The 16,499-nt window shown below is 42.1% G+C and overlaps 1 protein-coding gene across 2 annotated transcripts in view; it reads left to right on the top strand.

The window, feature by feature from the left end:
- ACTN2 (actinin alpha 2) overlaps positions 1-16,499 on the top strand; it is a 71,930-nt gene that overhangs the window by 11,846 nt on the left and 43,585 nt on the right. The gene's annotated exons all lie outside the window — the stretch shown is intronic.

Raw genomic sequence — 16,499 nt, 5'->3', positions numbered from 1 at the left:
CCTGCTTGGGATTCTCTCCTCTCTTTGCCCCTTCCTGGTTTGTTCTCTCTCTCTCTCTCAAAAAAAAAAAAAAAAAAAAAAAAAAGATTAATTTAAAAAAAAAGAATTCTGCTTTTCTTTAACTTCACATTATGGAAAGTTTCAAACATACACAAAAGCAGGGAGAATGCAGAACATAGTGAATCCTTCTGAACCCAACTGCCAACTGGCCAAGGAAAACCTGTTTCGTGGATAGGGGATGTCTGATGCTTTTTCCCCCCAGCTTTATGGAGGTGTAATTGATTGACAGATAAAAATTACAGATATTTAAAGTGTACCGGATGTTTTGATATATGCATACATTGTGAAATGGTTACCAGGGATGTCCACCTCTAAAAGGGAAACAGTTTTTATGCTCAACAAGTGTTTTATTCCGTAAAAAATTTTTGAAAGATTCAGCACAAAGCAGAACTTTGAAGGAGGCCATTTGTCACCTGCTCCCTTTAATCTTTTTTTTTTTTTAAGCTTATTTATTTATTTTGAGGGACAGAGAGAGTGAGGGGGAGCGGGGCAGAGAGAGAGGAAGACAGAGAATCCCAAGCAGGCTTCGCACTTTTCAGCATGGAGACTGATGTGGGGTTTGAACCCATGAACCGTGAGATCATGGCCTGAGCCAAAACCAAGTTGGACACTTAACCGACTGCCCCACCCAGACGCCCCTCACCTTCTTCCTTTAAATGAAAGATTCCCAAGACCTGCCTTTCCAGACATCACCCGCATTTTAAAGGTAACCTTTCTAGGATGATAATCCCGTTGTCTAATTCCAGGAAGAACCCTCAGCATAGATTTCAGGCTGACAAGAGGAGAGGCTGGCATGGTGTGAGGCGTTTTGGGCAGAGGCAAAGCCTCTTAGCATCCTGTAAATGTGAATGGTTCACTGCTACGAGTTTGTGCCCGTGTGTCTGTGCTGATAGGGTGTGTGCTGTGTGTAAGGAGTCTCTCTCGCCTCCTGCTGCAAACTGATCTGATAAAGTGACCCTATAACCTCTTGCAGGGTTATTGGTCTAGTTCCCTCTTAGTTCGTATGACCTCTGCTTTCACTGCGTTGGACGGTGAGCTTGGATCAGAGACAGGAGGTGGGGAAGGTGTCTGAGGATGCTGAATTTGATACATCTGTGTCTTTATTTCCTCCACCACCCCCAGAGTACAGCCGGAGGAAGGAGAGAAGAGACATTTAAAGGGTTCTTGGGGAAAGGTTATTTTTAGGGGCAGTCTTGCCAAGACTGCTTCCGGGGATTTTATTTAGACCTAGATCAGGCCCTTGCCTGCTTACATGTGTGCATATCTAGGGGAGTCCTGGAAGTGAGGGGGGGTGAGGGTGGCCGCATGCATGCCAAGTCCCAGACTACCTCACTCTGTGCAAAAACTCACTTTTATTTATTTTATATCCCCCCCCCCCAGCTTTACTGAGATATAATTAACATAACATGGGAATGCAAGCTGGTGCAGCCACTCTGGAAAACAGTATGGAGGTTCCTCAAAAAATTAAAAACGGAACTACCCTATGACCCAACAATTGCACTACTGGGTATTTATCCAAGGGATACAGGTGTGCTGTTTCGAAGGGACACATGCACCCCCGTGTTTATAGCAGCAGTATCGACAATAGCCAAAGTATGGAAGGAGCCCAAATGTCCATCGATGGATGAATGGATAAAGAAGATGTGGTATATATATACAATGGAGTATTACTCAGCAATCAAAAAGAACGAAATCTTGCCATTTGCAACTATGTGGATGGAACTGGAGGGTATTATGCTAAGTGAAATTAGTCAGAGAAAGACAAAAATCATATGACTTCACTCATATGAGGACTTTAAGAGAAAACAGATGAACATAAGGGAAGGGAGGCAAAAATAATATAAAAACAGGCAGGGGGACAAAACAGAAGAGACTCCTATAAATATGGAGAACAAACTGAGGGTTACTGGAGGGGGATGGGCTAAATGGGTAAGGGGCACTAAGGAATCTACTCCTGAAATTGTTGCACTGTATGCTAACTAATTTGGATGTAAATTTAAAAAAATAACAAATAAAATTAAAATAAATACAGTACAACTTTAAAAAACATAACACTGTATAAATTTAAGGTGTATGACGTGGTGTTCATTTCTCAGGGCCTCTGTTCTTCAGGAAGGGATATGACGAAAAGGCGGAGTGAGAGGTAGGAAGCCCACATCCAAGTCTGCCCAGAAAGGTCCCACTGGGGGCTGTAGCAATAACCGCGTTTCCTCGGACTCTCAGAAGCGGTCCAGGCTAGATGCAGACTCTGTGGTCCCTGTGTTCCGAGGACATACACGTAGCAACCTCAGAACATTAAAATAATGTTGAGACCCAAGTAATGTATATATAGGATAGCAATGCCTTTTCTCAAAATACGGGCCTATTTCTGAACTTTAAAAAATGCAGATATTGGCGAAGTGAGATTTCTTACGTTTTGAACAGATTTAAATACCAGAGTCTAGTAATTTCCAAATCTTTTAATTCATGTATCTTTTAGAAGGCCAAGCCTTGCAGAGAGCCATGGGGGTGGAGCCCTGTGTGTGGAGGGACACGGGGCCACCGACCCCCCACGGTGGGTCAGGCTCCCCTCTGAAATGCATGCCACCATGTGCTTTTGGTATTTGATATGTTATCTTTATGGTTTCATCAATACTGTGTAGATTCACACTTCAGACAGTTTGATATTAATATGTGCTGTGCTTTAAGAATGCTTATTTTGCGAGTCTGAAAAACGAAGGGTCACACGTTATTTAAATAGGTAGCACGGTCACCAAAGTCAAATTCTATCTAGCTTCGTTCTTCAGACAATTTAAGTTTTATATATTTATATTTATATTTGAAAACATATATATGTAAACTCTGGGAGTGCAGCAATGATAATGAGTACATTTACTGTGTGATAAAATCATGCTTACTGTAAAAATTCCCCGTGTTTCTATAATCAGACACAGGTGGGGCTGTCACTGGTGGAGTCCTTTAAGGACTTGGTAAGGAGGCCGGAAAAATCCTGTCAGAAATACCTGGTGTGTGACAGTGGGTTGTATTGCTGTAACTGGCATCTGGGTAACTGGATATTATGGACTCCAAAGGATTTCTGTTCTGCGATCCTAGAACTTGGACAGTGTGTACCTTCTCCATTAGGGTTTTGAAATGTGATGTCGAAATAGGGATTTTAATGTGAAACTTGAAAAAAAAATCCTGGAGGAGCCCTCCATTGGCTAACTTCAGAAATCTGGGGTTGCTTAATTATATCCAATTTAGGTCGTTTTTCTTTTTCAGGGAGAAATATGGAGGATTAATGAAGTAAAGCTAGCTTAACGTAATTACAGATAACCAGGATGAAGACCAAAGAATCTAGGCTAACACGTTGTGTATACTTCCCCGAGTTACTTTTTTAAGATACATTTCTGCATAAGTCATACACGTTCCCTACAGAAAATATGGATAAGAAATTTTTAAAAGTCACAATCTAGAGAAAACTGGTGTTAACATTTTGCCATATCGTCTACTAGAACACTTTATGCTATAGTATGGAAGCATATGTTTATGAATTTTGTATCATAGTATGTGATTGTCTGAAATGGCTCACGATACGAAGGCTTCATCGTATATTTTTGTGGACACTGTCCACTCAGCATGAGCCCTAGGCAAGAACTTTTTGAAGGAGGAAATCGGAGCCTGGTTCCCTCAGGACGGAGTGAGCAGGAACTTTGGAAATGGCCGGCTCCCCTGTTTTTACCCCTTCTGCTAACCAGAGGTTTCCCCGTGTGGAGAGGAATCCTGTAGACGTACCTGATGGGGACTATTTCTGGTTTAGGATTGCGCTCTGGCCCAAAACACCAATGCAGAGCATGTGGTGTCTTACGGAGAGCTGTTTCGTTCTAAATGAGCGCTGTAATCCCTTATGAGGCAGCCATTTATTTGGGTCCCTGAAAGTAGTAACATTATGGTGAACTGTTTCTTCAGTTCCCCGGATGGGCTGAGGAGGGAAACATCAGTTTGCTTTTCTAAAGAAAAGCCTTGCATTCATCCTCAGGAACAGAATAATAAAAGTATAATAAATGTTGCTGTTGCCTAAAACCAAGCAACAGTTGGGTTTTGCCCTGTCACTGAGCCACATCTTGCACATAATTACCCAGGCTGCAAGGGAACAAGTTATTTTGGGAAGCATAGCTCAGGATCAATCATATGTAAGGCTGTTTGTTGGGAGCTGTAGATGCTTGCTTACCAGAAAGTCCTCAAAGGAATTCTCCACATAGCTCATGCCAGCTTGGGGGAGGCAGGTGTGACCCCAGAGAACTCCCAGCCAGTGGCTAAGTCAGGCTCCTGGCCCCGGAATTGCTCTGTCTTGGCTGACCAGGCACCTGAGAGCTTTCGTGTGGTTCTTTGAGCTTACCCCCACCTCCTTTATTTAAAAAACAAAAAACCTTTTAGAGCAAGAATGACTGAGACTTTGATATTGAAGATACTTGATCTGATTAGTTTAACATATGCTTCCAGCCCTCGAATAGTTTGGGTAGAATCTGCGTATTTCTAACCTCTGCCTTTTTCCGTTCAACAGTTACAACGGGGGAGTTTCACCAAGATCATTTACTAACGGTCCTTTAGAAGAGCTAGGGGTTTTTTTAAATAAAAGGTTTTAAAAATAAGTTTTATAAATTTTTATATACAAATTTTGTTTCCAAAAAATTCAAAACAATTTTTTTTTGGTTTCAAAACACGGGGAATCGGTGGAGCAGAGACGTGTCTGATGTTCTTGCTTGTTACTTTACGTACTTTGCCGATAATAGGAATTTAGAGATGAGTAAATGGAGCTGAGAAATGAAAATCAAGAGCATGAGTAATAAAGACTCCTGTAAGTGGTGATAAAGTGTTTGTGGGAAATTTTCTTGAGCAGGGAGGAAATTAACAGATGGAAATACTTTAGCTTCTAGATAAATGTAAGATCTTTATGAAACAGGGAAACGTGCTAAATAATTCAACCCAAATTTAGTATTATTTATGGTGATTCGTATGAGAGGGAACATGGGGACACGTATTAGACTTTAAATGGAGGCTTTGACATGGAAGAGGAATCCAGTAAGCTGAGACTTAGGACAGTTGTCATTTTCACAGGACAAGGGAAGCATACCGTCACTTAAGATCAGCAAATGATAGACTTCGATTCCGCAGATCATTCTTGTCTTCACTGAAATCAATAACATTTTGATCGGAATAACGAATATTTTAGCGTGTTTGAGGGTTGACCTGTCTTTAGAAAATGGACCCTAAAGCCTGAAGTATGAAAAGACAATTCTTAAGTAAAGGTAAAAAGCGTGAGTCTCACACAAACATAGAAGTGAATGCATGTTAAAGATGTTATTTAACTCATTAAAGAAAAATGAAGAGGAGTTAACGAGCAGTTCAAGAGAAAATCCAAAGAAGAGGCACATTTATAGGTTAGGAATAGCGAGATGAACGTCCACAGGGCAGGAGACGTTTTTCTATGGGAGGAAGGAGGATGGTCCCTGTACAGAACAGAATGCCTTTCTTGTCTATAGGCAAGAATGATTTGATTGCTCTCCTTTATGTATGATTTAGGAGTTGGACAATAGCATAGGAGGGGTGCTGTAGACAAGGCACAGGTTTCCTATTGAAGCCTAGACTTTTCCCGATACAAAGTAGCCTGATTAGCTGTCTTTACCCCTTTCCAAATTCGTAACTTTAATCTGTCCCGTCCTTTTCTGGAAGTTGTGGAGGAGAGTCCACATACTGGAGAGGCCATTCCTCAAGCCGGAATCAGTCTGGGCTAGATTTGGCTTTGTGAAAAAACCTAAAAACCATTTTTTTGTTCCTGTTAGCAGCCTTAGGGCTTTACAGAACCTTTCTTTCTGTATTCTGAACAGCCCAGGACCTAAATGGAAGTCAGTCTTAGGAGCCTGGTGACTGAAGCCCAAAATGCACGGTTCAGAATTTCTGATGAAAACCAGACATGGGTGGAACTATCTTTCCAAGTGCTGGGAGAGCCATCTTTAACCTACCCACTTCAAGGATCATCCATTAGCCTGATTCTATTTTTGGATACCCTCAGCCATGAGGTTGTCTTTTATTTTTTTACAAGGGTTTTTTTTTTTTTTCTTCTTTTTTTGGCAAGGTTACAGAGTCTCTTTTAACATTTAAGGATTCCGCAATGAAGTTTGACACGATAATTTTTTAAAAACCTGGAACTTGAACAGATAACAGATTTTAAACTCCTCAGTCTTTTTTATTTTTTCAGCAAAAAAAAAAAAAAAAAAAAAATCTGACTGCTTTCGTCTTTACTAACTGTCCCAGAAAGTCTGGCAAATGAGATCCTATTGAGCAAATACTGAGTGTTAGCATGCTCCAGGCACCTGTCAGGAGCACAGAGCAAAGACCCCCGCTTATAAGTGTATCACTTACACCAGCATTTTATTTTATTTTAATTTTTTTTAATATAATTTATTGTCCAGATGGCTAGTATACAGTGTATACAGTTGCTCTTGGTTTTGGGGGTAGATTCCCTTGATTCATCACTTACATACGACACCCAGTGCTCCTCCCAACAAGTGCCCTCCTCAATGCCCATCCCCCATTTTCCCCTCTCCCCCGACCCCCCATCAACCCTCAGTCTGATCTCTGTATTTAAGAGTCCCTTACGGTTTGCCTTCCTCCCTCTCTGTTTGTAACTATTTTTTTTACGTGGTGTCCCACGTCAGGTATTTCTGACAGTATTTTTTCTGCTTTCCCACCAGGTCCTTTAAGGACTCTGATAGTGACAGCCCCCCTTGAGTTGTTCGTAGGCTACCCTACCCCCCAATTTGAGATTGCCAGACATCCTAACTTTGGGTAGAAGAGACCCCCGAACGCTGCTTGCTGACAGAATTTGGGGGGGGGGGGCAGTGAATCATCAGTGGAAAAAGACTTCTTCTTTTTTCCCCACTTACTGTGTCTTTGAGTAATTAAATTTGTATTTCTGAGTATCCCTGGGATTCAAGTTAAAAACAGTATTTTGGGGACACCTGGGTGGCTCAGTCGGTTAAGCGCCTGACTCTTGATATCAGCTCAGGTCATGATCTTATGGTTGGTGAGTTCCAGCCCTGAGTCAGGCACAGAACCTTCTTGGGATTCTCTCTCCCTTTCTCTCTCTGCCCCTCCCCTGCTTGCTCTTTCTCTCTCTCAAAATAAATAAACATTAAAAAAAAAAAAGCAGTGTTTGGTACTGTTGAGCTTCCAGCTTATTTATGACTGGAATTGTCACCATTTCAAGTGTTGAAAATTCAAATAAGTGCTAGTCCTCTCTGTGTGAATCCAGGTATGCCTGCTGGGTGTTGGGTTCTGTGGGTGATTCAGAGGTGAGTAAGACAGGATTACTGTGGTCGTTTTGGTGTAGGCTTGCAGGCATATGAAAGTCTGAGAAATGAGTGTGTGTCTGCCATTTGCAATGGGATGAAATGGGATTTGCCTTTTTTTTTTTTTTTTTTTAGAGGGAAAGTGACTCATCTTTATTTCAAGGATTTGCCTTTTTATAAGAGTTAATTTTTAAAAACTTTTTAAATGTTTATTTACTTTTGAGAGAGGAACAGGCAGAGGCAGGGAGAGAGGGAGACATAGAATCCGAAACAGCCTCCAGGTCCGAGCTGTCAGCACAGAGCCCGACGTGGGGCTTGAACTCGTGAACAGTGAGATTGTGACCTGAGCCAAAGTCGGACACTCCACCGACTGAGCCACCCAGGTGCCCCTTACAAGACTTAAATTTTAAGGCTCTTTATACTCAGTGTATTTGGAACCAAGTCCTGATGCAAATGTAGCCCTTTATATTAATTGTCTCTTGGGAATACATTAAAAAAAAATTACACAGGCATAATATTTTTTCCTGCTATCAGCCAGAATTAAGGTTCTGAACACCTTGTGCCTTGAGGAAGTGAAGAGATGCTAACGATGTTCTTTGTTCTCTGACCAGTGGTGTGAGTACTTGTGGAAAATCCGGAAAAGATGAAGAAGACCTGGCATCTTTCTGGCTTCTTGGATCCCAGACCTTCTCGCCTCCCTTTTCTGTCTGTATTACTGCAACAGTTTATGAACTGTGCTAAGCAACAGCTTGTTTATGCTTAGTTATTGGAGGTGGAATATCTCTTATGCTCAAGTAGACTGAGATCGTGACTGTAGGCTGTCTGTTTTTCTATGCAATGGTTTAATTCCCTTTTAAATTAAACCCCAAAGCACCTCAGCTCTCTCTGAATTATTGCCATCACTGAGTGCTGTTCTTTTGTGTTCCTACATTTGTGACATATTTTGCGTTCTCTTTAATTCATCACGCATCACAGTCAACTCGTTGAATTAGGTCAACGGTGCATTCCTTAGGGGAAGAAACAAGCCACAGGAGAGAGGAGCCGACTTGCCCACACCAGATGCTGAGCCGGTCACAGAGCTAGGTTTCAGATTGTAGGGCTGCTGTTCTTCAGCGACTGCTGACCTGAGCTGTTGCACGCTGTGTTACCTAGCAGGATCTTGGAGCTGTAAGCCGAGGGCTGCCCACTGTGTGCTTAGGTCCCTGGTTAACATTAGGGCTCCGTCTTGCAATTTGTTGTCGCACAGGCAGGATCCTTACAAGTAAGCCTTTAATGCTTACATACTTCTTTCTCTGGTTACATTTTTTTGTAATGTTGTGTGAGTATGATGTTGTGTGGCAACCTTGAAGGTTTGGGATTTTTTTCAAGATCAGATGATTATGCTGACCAGTCAATATTGTGAGTGACTTCTGGGTCCACAGCACTTCCTTAAATGTTTTCCAAGATGGTTATGTGTCTGAATATTTAAATGTAAGGCTATGTTGCTGATTTCTGATGTGATCCTGGAGTGGCCCATCGTATGGATCGCCCAGCGCATGTCCTCACGTGGTGTGTGGATTGGAATCTCTCTCTCGGCTGAGGGGACGGTGAAGCTTTGTGGTGAACCAGAACGTTCTGCCTCTGCAAGCCACAAGGGGCAGGAATTTCTGCCCTCTCTGTCAGTGGGCTCCCTGCTCTTTGTGAGGGCACTGTCTCCTTTTTAAACACTAAAGCTGAAATCACGTTTACTCCAGAGGAACAGCTCTGACCTCCTCTCCTGCATTAACCGGAGATTTTATAAATCTGTGCAGCTTTCTAGATGCTCCCCACCCCTTACTTTTCAAATATTAAAACACACACACACACACACACACACACACACACACACAGGAAAGTGATTAGAAGAAATCTTGGCAAATTGGGAGTCTATGGAGTGGAAAAGAACACACCATTAAAGTGATTATTGTAAATAGAAAAATAAATGGAGCATTTTTAGAAAAATCAACTTAAACCACAGAGTGGTTTCCGGTAGGCGTACATGAGAGTGTGTTCAGAACCAGTGCAGTAGGTAACGTTGGCTGACCGGCTTTCACAGTTCTTCTCCTCCTGATAATTTTTTCAGCAATTTCATAGAGTTGATCGTGACAATTATCCCGTGTTTTTGTAGCTGGGAAAGTGTCAGGGCATGAAGGACAAACAGTTACATGGAGTCAGAGTCAGAAATAGAATCTGAGTTCTGAGCCATGACTGCAGGCTGGGCCGGGCTTGACCTCCGCCTCTCCTGGGGCCCACTGCCCCCGCTTACCTGGGGCCAGTTCGTCCCACCCCACAGGATGCAGGCCAGGGTGGACACGGCGAGCCTCCCGGTGTCTCCACTCGCTGGGGAAAGCAAGCTATCGGCAGTCTCAAAGTCACAGAGCACTTTGACAATGCCCCAAACTGATTTGGATCTGACAACAGTACTGTTTCATAATTGGTGGGCTTGAAAGCTAAGACCTTTCTACCCCCTGAGCCTCATGCTGTGGGCCTCTGCCCAAATGTCCCAGCCCTCAGCGGGCCCTGTTCTGTTTCATTCAGAAAAATCCCGTAAGCTTTTCTGAGTACCCATTTCAGGAAATGTGACCTGAAATGAGTATTTTATGGCATTATCATCAGTTAAAGCTAGTTTAACAAGCATGAAAGAAATGTATAGGTGTTGTCTTGCCACATTTTTGTTTAGTAAATTGAACAGTTAGTCTTACAAGAGGCAGGCCACACCTAGAACCAAATTGCTGAAAGAATTAATAATTAACTGATAGCATGAAATAGATTGCTATGCAGACAACCGTGTCAGACTCAAGGTGGATTTTTTTTTTTTTTTTTGGTCCTTATCTGGGTAATAATCTCTTCCAGGTAGAGATATGAACTTGTGTTATGTCAATGACCATAGTTATTACACATCTCGATTAAAAGACCTTCTTCCCTTTTTCTCTGTGGAAAAGTCTAAAATATAGGTGTTTATGTCTATAGGCTTAATTCATTGAAAAAGAAACCAAATGCAAATGTATAGCCTTCAGTAACACAGGCTTATCTCAGCATTTCATGTAGTACTTTTTTTTGTCATTTAGCACAGTGTGCTGATTGGCATAGAATTCATCTTTGAGAAAGACAGTGGTCAGTATTATAGTTCTTGTGGACTTAAACTAGGGGCTTTGCCGGTACATTCTTCATGAAGAAGGAGTGGCCTCGCCCACCGCTGAATGGGACTGACAGTTCTTGGTAACAGCTACTCCTGGGAAACTCCTTCAACAGATATTGTTCTCAGCCACCATGTTTCAGGGGTTAAAGAACATTTTCTGTGCCTCTTGATTACGTTTAGGAATATAACAGAGGAGGGTTAAGAATCCTTCAGGCTTTCTGTGTGAAAACCTCCTCCTACAAGCCATGGGAACACAGCCTTCACCTCTGGGCCCTTCTCCTTTGCACCGTGTTTCTGAAGAGTTTTTATGCCATGGCCAGGGCAGGCCTGTATTCAGGAAGATCAGTCTGCGCCCCCAGGACTGCCCATCCTGGCCGGTGCCTCACAGGTGGTGATTCCTTCTCTTTTGGGAAGAGATGCTGATATTTGCTCCTGTTGTCTCAGGAATATACATGTCGAGACCGTGCTTTCCACTGCCTTCCCGCCTTTTCCTTTTGTTTTCATGTGAGCTTCTTTGGAAGGTGGTAAGGACTTCAAAGACTATCAGCCTTTCCTTTCTGGAGATACGGATCTTCCTTGACTTCTGATGGGGTCATATTTGGATAAACCCATTGTAAGTTGAAAATACCATAAGTCAAAAATGCATTCTCTACAGCTAACTTCCTGAAAATCATAGCTCAGCCCAGCTGACTTTCATCGCGCTCGGAACACTTCTGCTAGCCTGCGGTTGAGCAAGAGCTTCTAACACCATGCCTGTTCTATAACAGAGTGTTGACTGTCATGTAGTTGAATACCGTACCAAAAGTGAGCGACAGAAGGGCCATGTATACGGGTGCAGAATGTTGGTAAGTGTATCAGTTGTTTACCCTCATGGTCCTGTGGCTGGCAAGGAGCTGCTGTCCCTGACCAGCGTCACAAGAGAGGACCCTACCACATAGCACAAGCCTGGGAAAAGCTACAGATCCAAAATTCCAAGTATGGTTTCTACTGAATGCGAATGGCTTTTATGCCGATAGGAAGTCAAAAATTAGAAGTTGGACCATCGTAAGTCAGGAACATCTGTAGATGGTTCTGTGGTTTCCTGTCTGGTTATCTTTGGATGGCCCTGAAAGTTTTTTTTCACATGCTTGTCTTTGAGCTGCAGAAAGCATTGGTACTTATCGCTAGGTGTAGAGGCGTGGGGAATGAACTGTTCTCCAGGAGGGAGGTAGAGGAAGCAGGAGAGGAGGTTGGAGAACCTCACCTGTGACTGAGCAGTTTCTGGGTTGAGCTGTGACCTGTGGAGACTGTGGCCTGTTTCCTTGTTGGACTCTGTCTAGTTCATAGAGCATCGTTTTTCCTAAGAAAGGACATCTGGCTTGGTAGTCTGGTTTGACCCAAGGAGCCTACCTCAAAAACCGTGTGGACCTACCCTCATTCCACACTAGTCCTCCAAGATTTAGTTCCCACAGACTTAAAAGATGTGCGTTGCTATCAACCAGCAAGACAAGCCACAAAGAAGCCTTCAGGGAAAATGTATGGGGGTTTGCTCTGGCTGTTGTTGCTCTGTCTCCTCCATAATTAGCAGGCTTTTCCGAGAAACCGAGGACGATTGGAAATGCATTAAGAACGGTCTCTGTAGACCGTGGTAATTAAAACTGTAAATAGAATGAAAATGAAACGTTCTAACAAAGCTTAAAATTCCTTTTCAGAGTGCACTGGTCTCTTTGCCAGCTATTATCTCAGAGCTGTTGGGGTCCTTTCTTCACATTCCAATTGGTTAGTTACCTTTATTGGCTCCTTGGAATGCTCATTAAAGATAGGGACCCTTCATTAGACTTAACTAAATAAATTGACCTTTTAGATTAGATTCATTCTCTGGATTTGCACAAAGGAATAATTACCTCTGGGAAATTACCTTCCCTGTTATGTATACCTATAAAAAGGTAGGATCAAACAGACCTCCACGGCGTTGCATAGCGGGGTCAGGAAGCTTGCACGGATTTCATGAGCAGCTTTGGGGTTCTATCCGGGAGTGTTTCTGATACTCTTATTATGAAAGGACTTAAATCATGTGGTAACAGGATAAGGTAATTTTCATCAGCAGTAGTTGCTCATTTTAAGTTGAATCTGAACAAAAAGAACTCGATAAATATTTTAGGTCATGATATTTTTTGCCTGTCAATTCAGTTTTTAAAAAGCATGACCTACAACAGACACATGAAAAGATGCTCAATGTCACGCCTCATCAGGGAAATACAAATCAAAGCCACACTGAGATACCACCTCACATTGGTCAGAGTGGCTAAAATGAACAAATCAGGAGACTGTAGATGCTGGCGAGGATGTGGAGAAACGGGGACGCTCTTGTACTCTTGGTGGGAATGCAAACTGGTGCAGCCGCTGTGGAAAACAGTGGAGGTTCCTCAAAAAATTAAAACCAGATCTACCCTACGACCCAGCAATAGCACTACTAGGAATTTATCCAAAGGATAGAGGAGTGCGGATGCATAGGGGCACATGTACCCCACTGTTTATAGCAGCACTTTCAACAATAGCCAAATCATGGAAAGAGCCCAAATGTCCATCGATGGATGAATGGATAAAGAAGATGTGGTTTATATGTACAATGGACTACTATTTGGCAATGAGAAAGAATGAGTTCCTGCCATTTGCAACAACATAGATATGGAACTGGAGGGTATTATGCTAAGTGAAGTAAGTCAGTCAGAGAAAGACAGATGTCCTATGTTTTCACTCATATGTGGAATTTGAGAAACTTAACTGAAGACCATAGGAGAAGGAAAGGGGAAAAATAGTGTCAAACAGAGAGGGAGGGAAACCATAAGAGACTTTTAAATACAGAGATCAGACTGAGGGTTGATGGGGGTGTGGGGAAAGGGGAAAATGGGTGATGAGGATTGAGGAGGGCACTTGCCGGGAGGAGCACTAGGTGCTGTATTAAGCAATGAATCATGAGAATGTACCCCCAAAACCAAGAGCACACTGTATACACTGTATGTTAGCCAATTTGACAAAATATCATATTAAAAAAAATCATGGCCTGTTTTCTTGTGCCTGTCCCAACAGGTTAGATATATGATTAATCTCAGTATTGTGAGTTAAAAAAAAAAAAAAACAAAACCAAAACCCAAACCATGTTTAAAGTAGTTTTTCTTGCTGAAAATGGGGCCTGGGATGTGTTCTACTGAAGGATAACTGTCTGGAAACAGCTTAACTGTCCATCCACAGGGAGCTAGTTACATAAAGTATCGTGTATGCACTACAGGGAAATACTATGTAGTCATGAAAAGGAATGATCTGTACTGATGCAGAATGACCCCTAGGTTATATTTTTTAAGTGGGTAAAAAAAAAAAATCCAGGTAGAGAACAATGCGTATACTCTGATTTGTATTAAAGGGACAAAAAACGATGTGTGTATCTGTCTCCATATCTGTTGAAGATCATTGAGGAGATACACAAACGAATGTGTGTGTTCCCTCTGGGGAAGAAAGCTGGGTGGTTGGGAGTAGGAAGAAAGGGATGCTTTTCACTTCATACCCTTTTGTACCACTTGAATTTTTTTTAAGTTTTTGTATTATTTTGAAAGAGAGAGAGTGAGTGCACACGCACAAGTGAGGGAGGGGCAGAGAAGGAGAGGGAGAGGGAAAATCCCAAGCAGGCTCTGCACAGACAGCACAGAGCCCGATGTGGGGCTTGAACCCACACACCGTGAGATCATGACCTGAGCCAAAGTTGGATGCTTGACCGACTGAGCCACCCAGGTGCCCCTATGTGAAGTTTGAACCAAAGAAATTCATTATCTATTCAAAAAGTAAATAGATAGGGGTGCCAGGGTGGCTCAGTTGGTTAAGTGTCTGACTTGGGCTCAAGTCATGATCTCACGGTTTGTGAGTTTGCGTCCTGCATCAGGCTCTGAGCCTGCTTCGGATTCTGTCTCCCTCTCTCTCTGCCCCTCCCCCAACTCATGCTCTGTATCTCTCTCTCTCTCTCTCTCTCTCTCTCAAAAATAAATAAACTTAAAAAATAAATTGCTTCTCGGCCTTTTGGCTAAAATCAAGTGTAAAAAAAAAGTAAATAGATAAACTAATATTGAAATAAATAAATGATGGACTCTTTGTAACAATCTTAGTTTCAAACACCAAAGTTGGGTTATCTAGAGTAACTCTGTCCCATAGAGCTTTCCATGATGCTGGAAATGTTCCGTATGGGCACCATCCAGCTCAGTAGCCACCAGCCACATGTGGCTTTTGAGCACTTGAAAAGGGGCTGTGCCCAGCAAGAAGTTGCTGTGGCTGAGGTCAGAGAGATTGTTGCCTGTTTTCCCCTCTAGGGTTTTGATGGCTTCCTGTCTCACATTTAGGTCTTTCATCCATCTTGGGTTTATTTTTGTCTGTGATGTAAGAAAGTGGTCTAGTTTCATTCTTCTGCCTGTTGCTGTCCAGTTCTCCCAGGACCATTTGCTAAAGAGATGGTCTTTTTTCTATTGGATACTCTTTCCTGCTTTGTCAAAGATTAGTAACCAAGAGCACACTGTATACACTGTATGTTAGCTAACTTGACAATAAATTCTGTTTTAAAAAATAAAGAAAAGAGAAGTGGCTTGTGCAACTGAGGAACTAAAAATTTAATTTCCTTTAATTTTTATTAATTTACATTTAAATAGCTACACATGGCTAGTGGCTGCCCCATTGACTGGGGATAGATCTAGAGTATATGTTTTCAAGTTGTTCTTCTGTTTAAAGCTGACTAAAGTTTAGATGTGTTTTGGGAGACCTCATTATTACTGTAGGCTCTCCGAGTAAAATGAATTCTTCTAAGTCCTAGAAAACGCCTACATTTTTGCCCTTGAACTTAATGCCATCACATATTTGTTGAAAAAAGTGACAATCAGATTTTTAAATCTTCTTTATTACTCAGGAAAATCATTTTATGGAAACTATGTCTTTTTGTGGCATTGCATGAAAGCTGTTTATTTTTTAGGTATTCATTTTGTCATCTAGAACACAGACCCTATCTGCGTGTCTCCCCACAGAGTAACGTGCCGGGCATTTTGTTCTTGAGCCCCACAGCTGTTGTGAGACAAGGGGACAGTTTGCATTCTTAGCCAGCAGCTGCCAGAAGCACTTCTAAAATGGTTTTGGCAGGAAATCGTGCACAAGTGGAAGCCAAGTTAAATGCGGCTTGAAAAATAAACAGAATGACTTTGGATGTCACTTCATATATAGTCCATCTTTCCACTGAAGATTGTCTTTGTAATTTGTTAACCTGACTAGGCTGTATCTAATGGTCTTTGAAATGCAGGGTCTAGCTCAGGGCCTGAAATATGCCAGCCAGTAGGAAGTTATTGTTACTGTTACTGTTATCATTATTTTTAATGACTGACTCTATTGCAAATCTGTTTAATTAATTTAGTTACTGGCTTAACATTGTTGTGCATTCAGGATAAACTAGATGTAGGTAATTAGTGGTTATGGGTCCCCTCCTCTCTTCTCCTTTCTGCGACACAATACCGCCCACCCTCTGCTCTAAAGTAAGACATTATGAACATTCCTGAAACATTATTTATTCATCCGTTCTGCAAGCAAGCTTATTTTTGTTGTATGCAGGGAATAAGCACACTCTAATGTAGTCTGTATTTCCTACAAAGTAAGAGGTTTTCGGAAGGCATAGGTGTGAACATGGTACCTTTTTTTAAAGTCCATTTATTTTGAGAGAAAGAGCACAAGTGGGAGAGGGGCAGAGAGAGAGAGAGAAAATCCCAGGCAGGTTCCATGCTGTCAGTGTAGAGCCAGACATAGGGTTCGATCCCATAAAATGTGAGATCATGATCTGAGCTGAGATTAAGAGTCGGATGCTCATCCTCCTGAGCCACCCCAATGCCCCTGATCATGGTACCTGTTTTTTTTTTTTTTTTTCTATGTTTATTTTTGAGAAAGAGACAGAGTGA

Source organism: Panthera uncia, chromosome D2 (genome assembly GCF_023721935.1).
Source record: "Panthera uncia isolate 11264 chromosome D2, Puncia_PCG_1.0, whole genome shotgun sequence".
In the NCBI taxonomy this organism is placed as follows: Eukaryota; Metazoa; Chordata; class Mammalia; order Carnivora; family Felidae; genus Panthera; species Panthera uncia.
The sequence above is the reverse complement of the archived record's forward strand: the minus strand, read 5'-3'. Positions and strand labels throughout refer to the sequence as shown.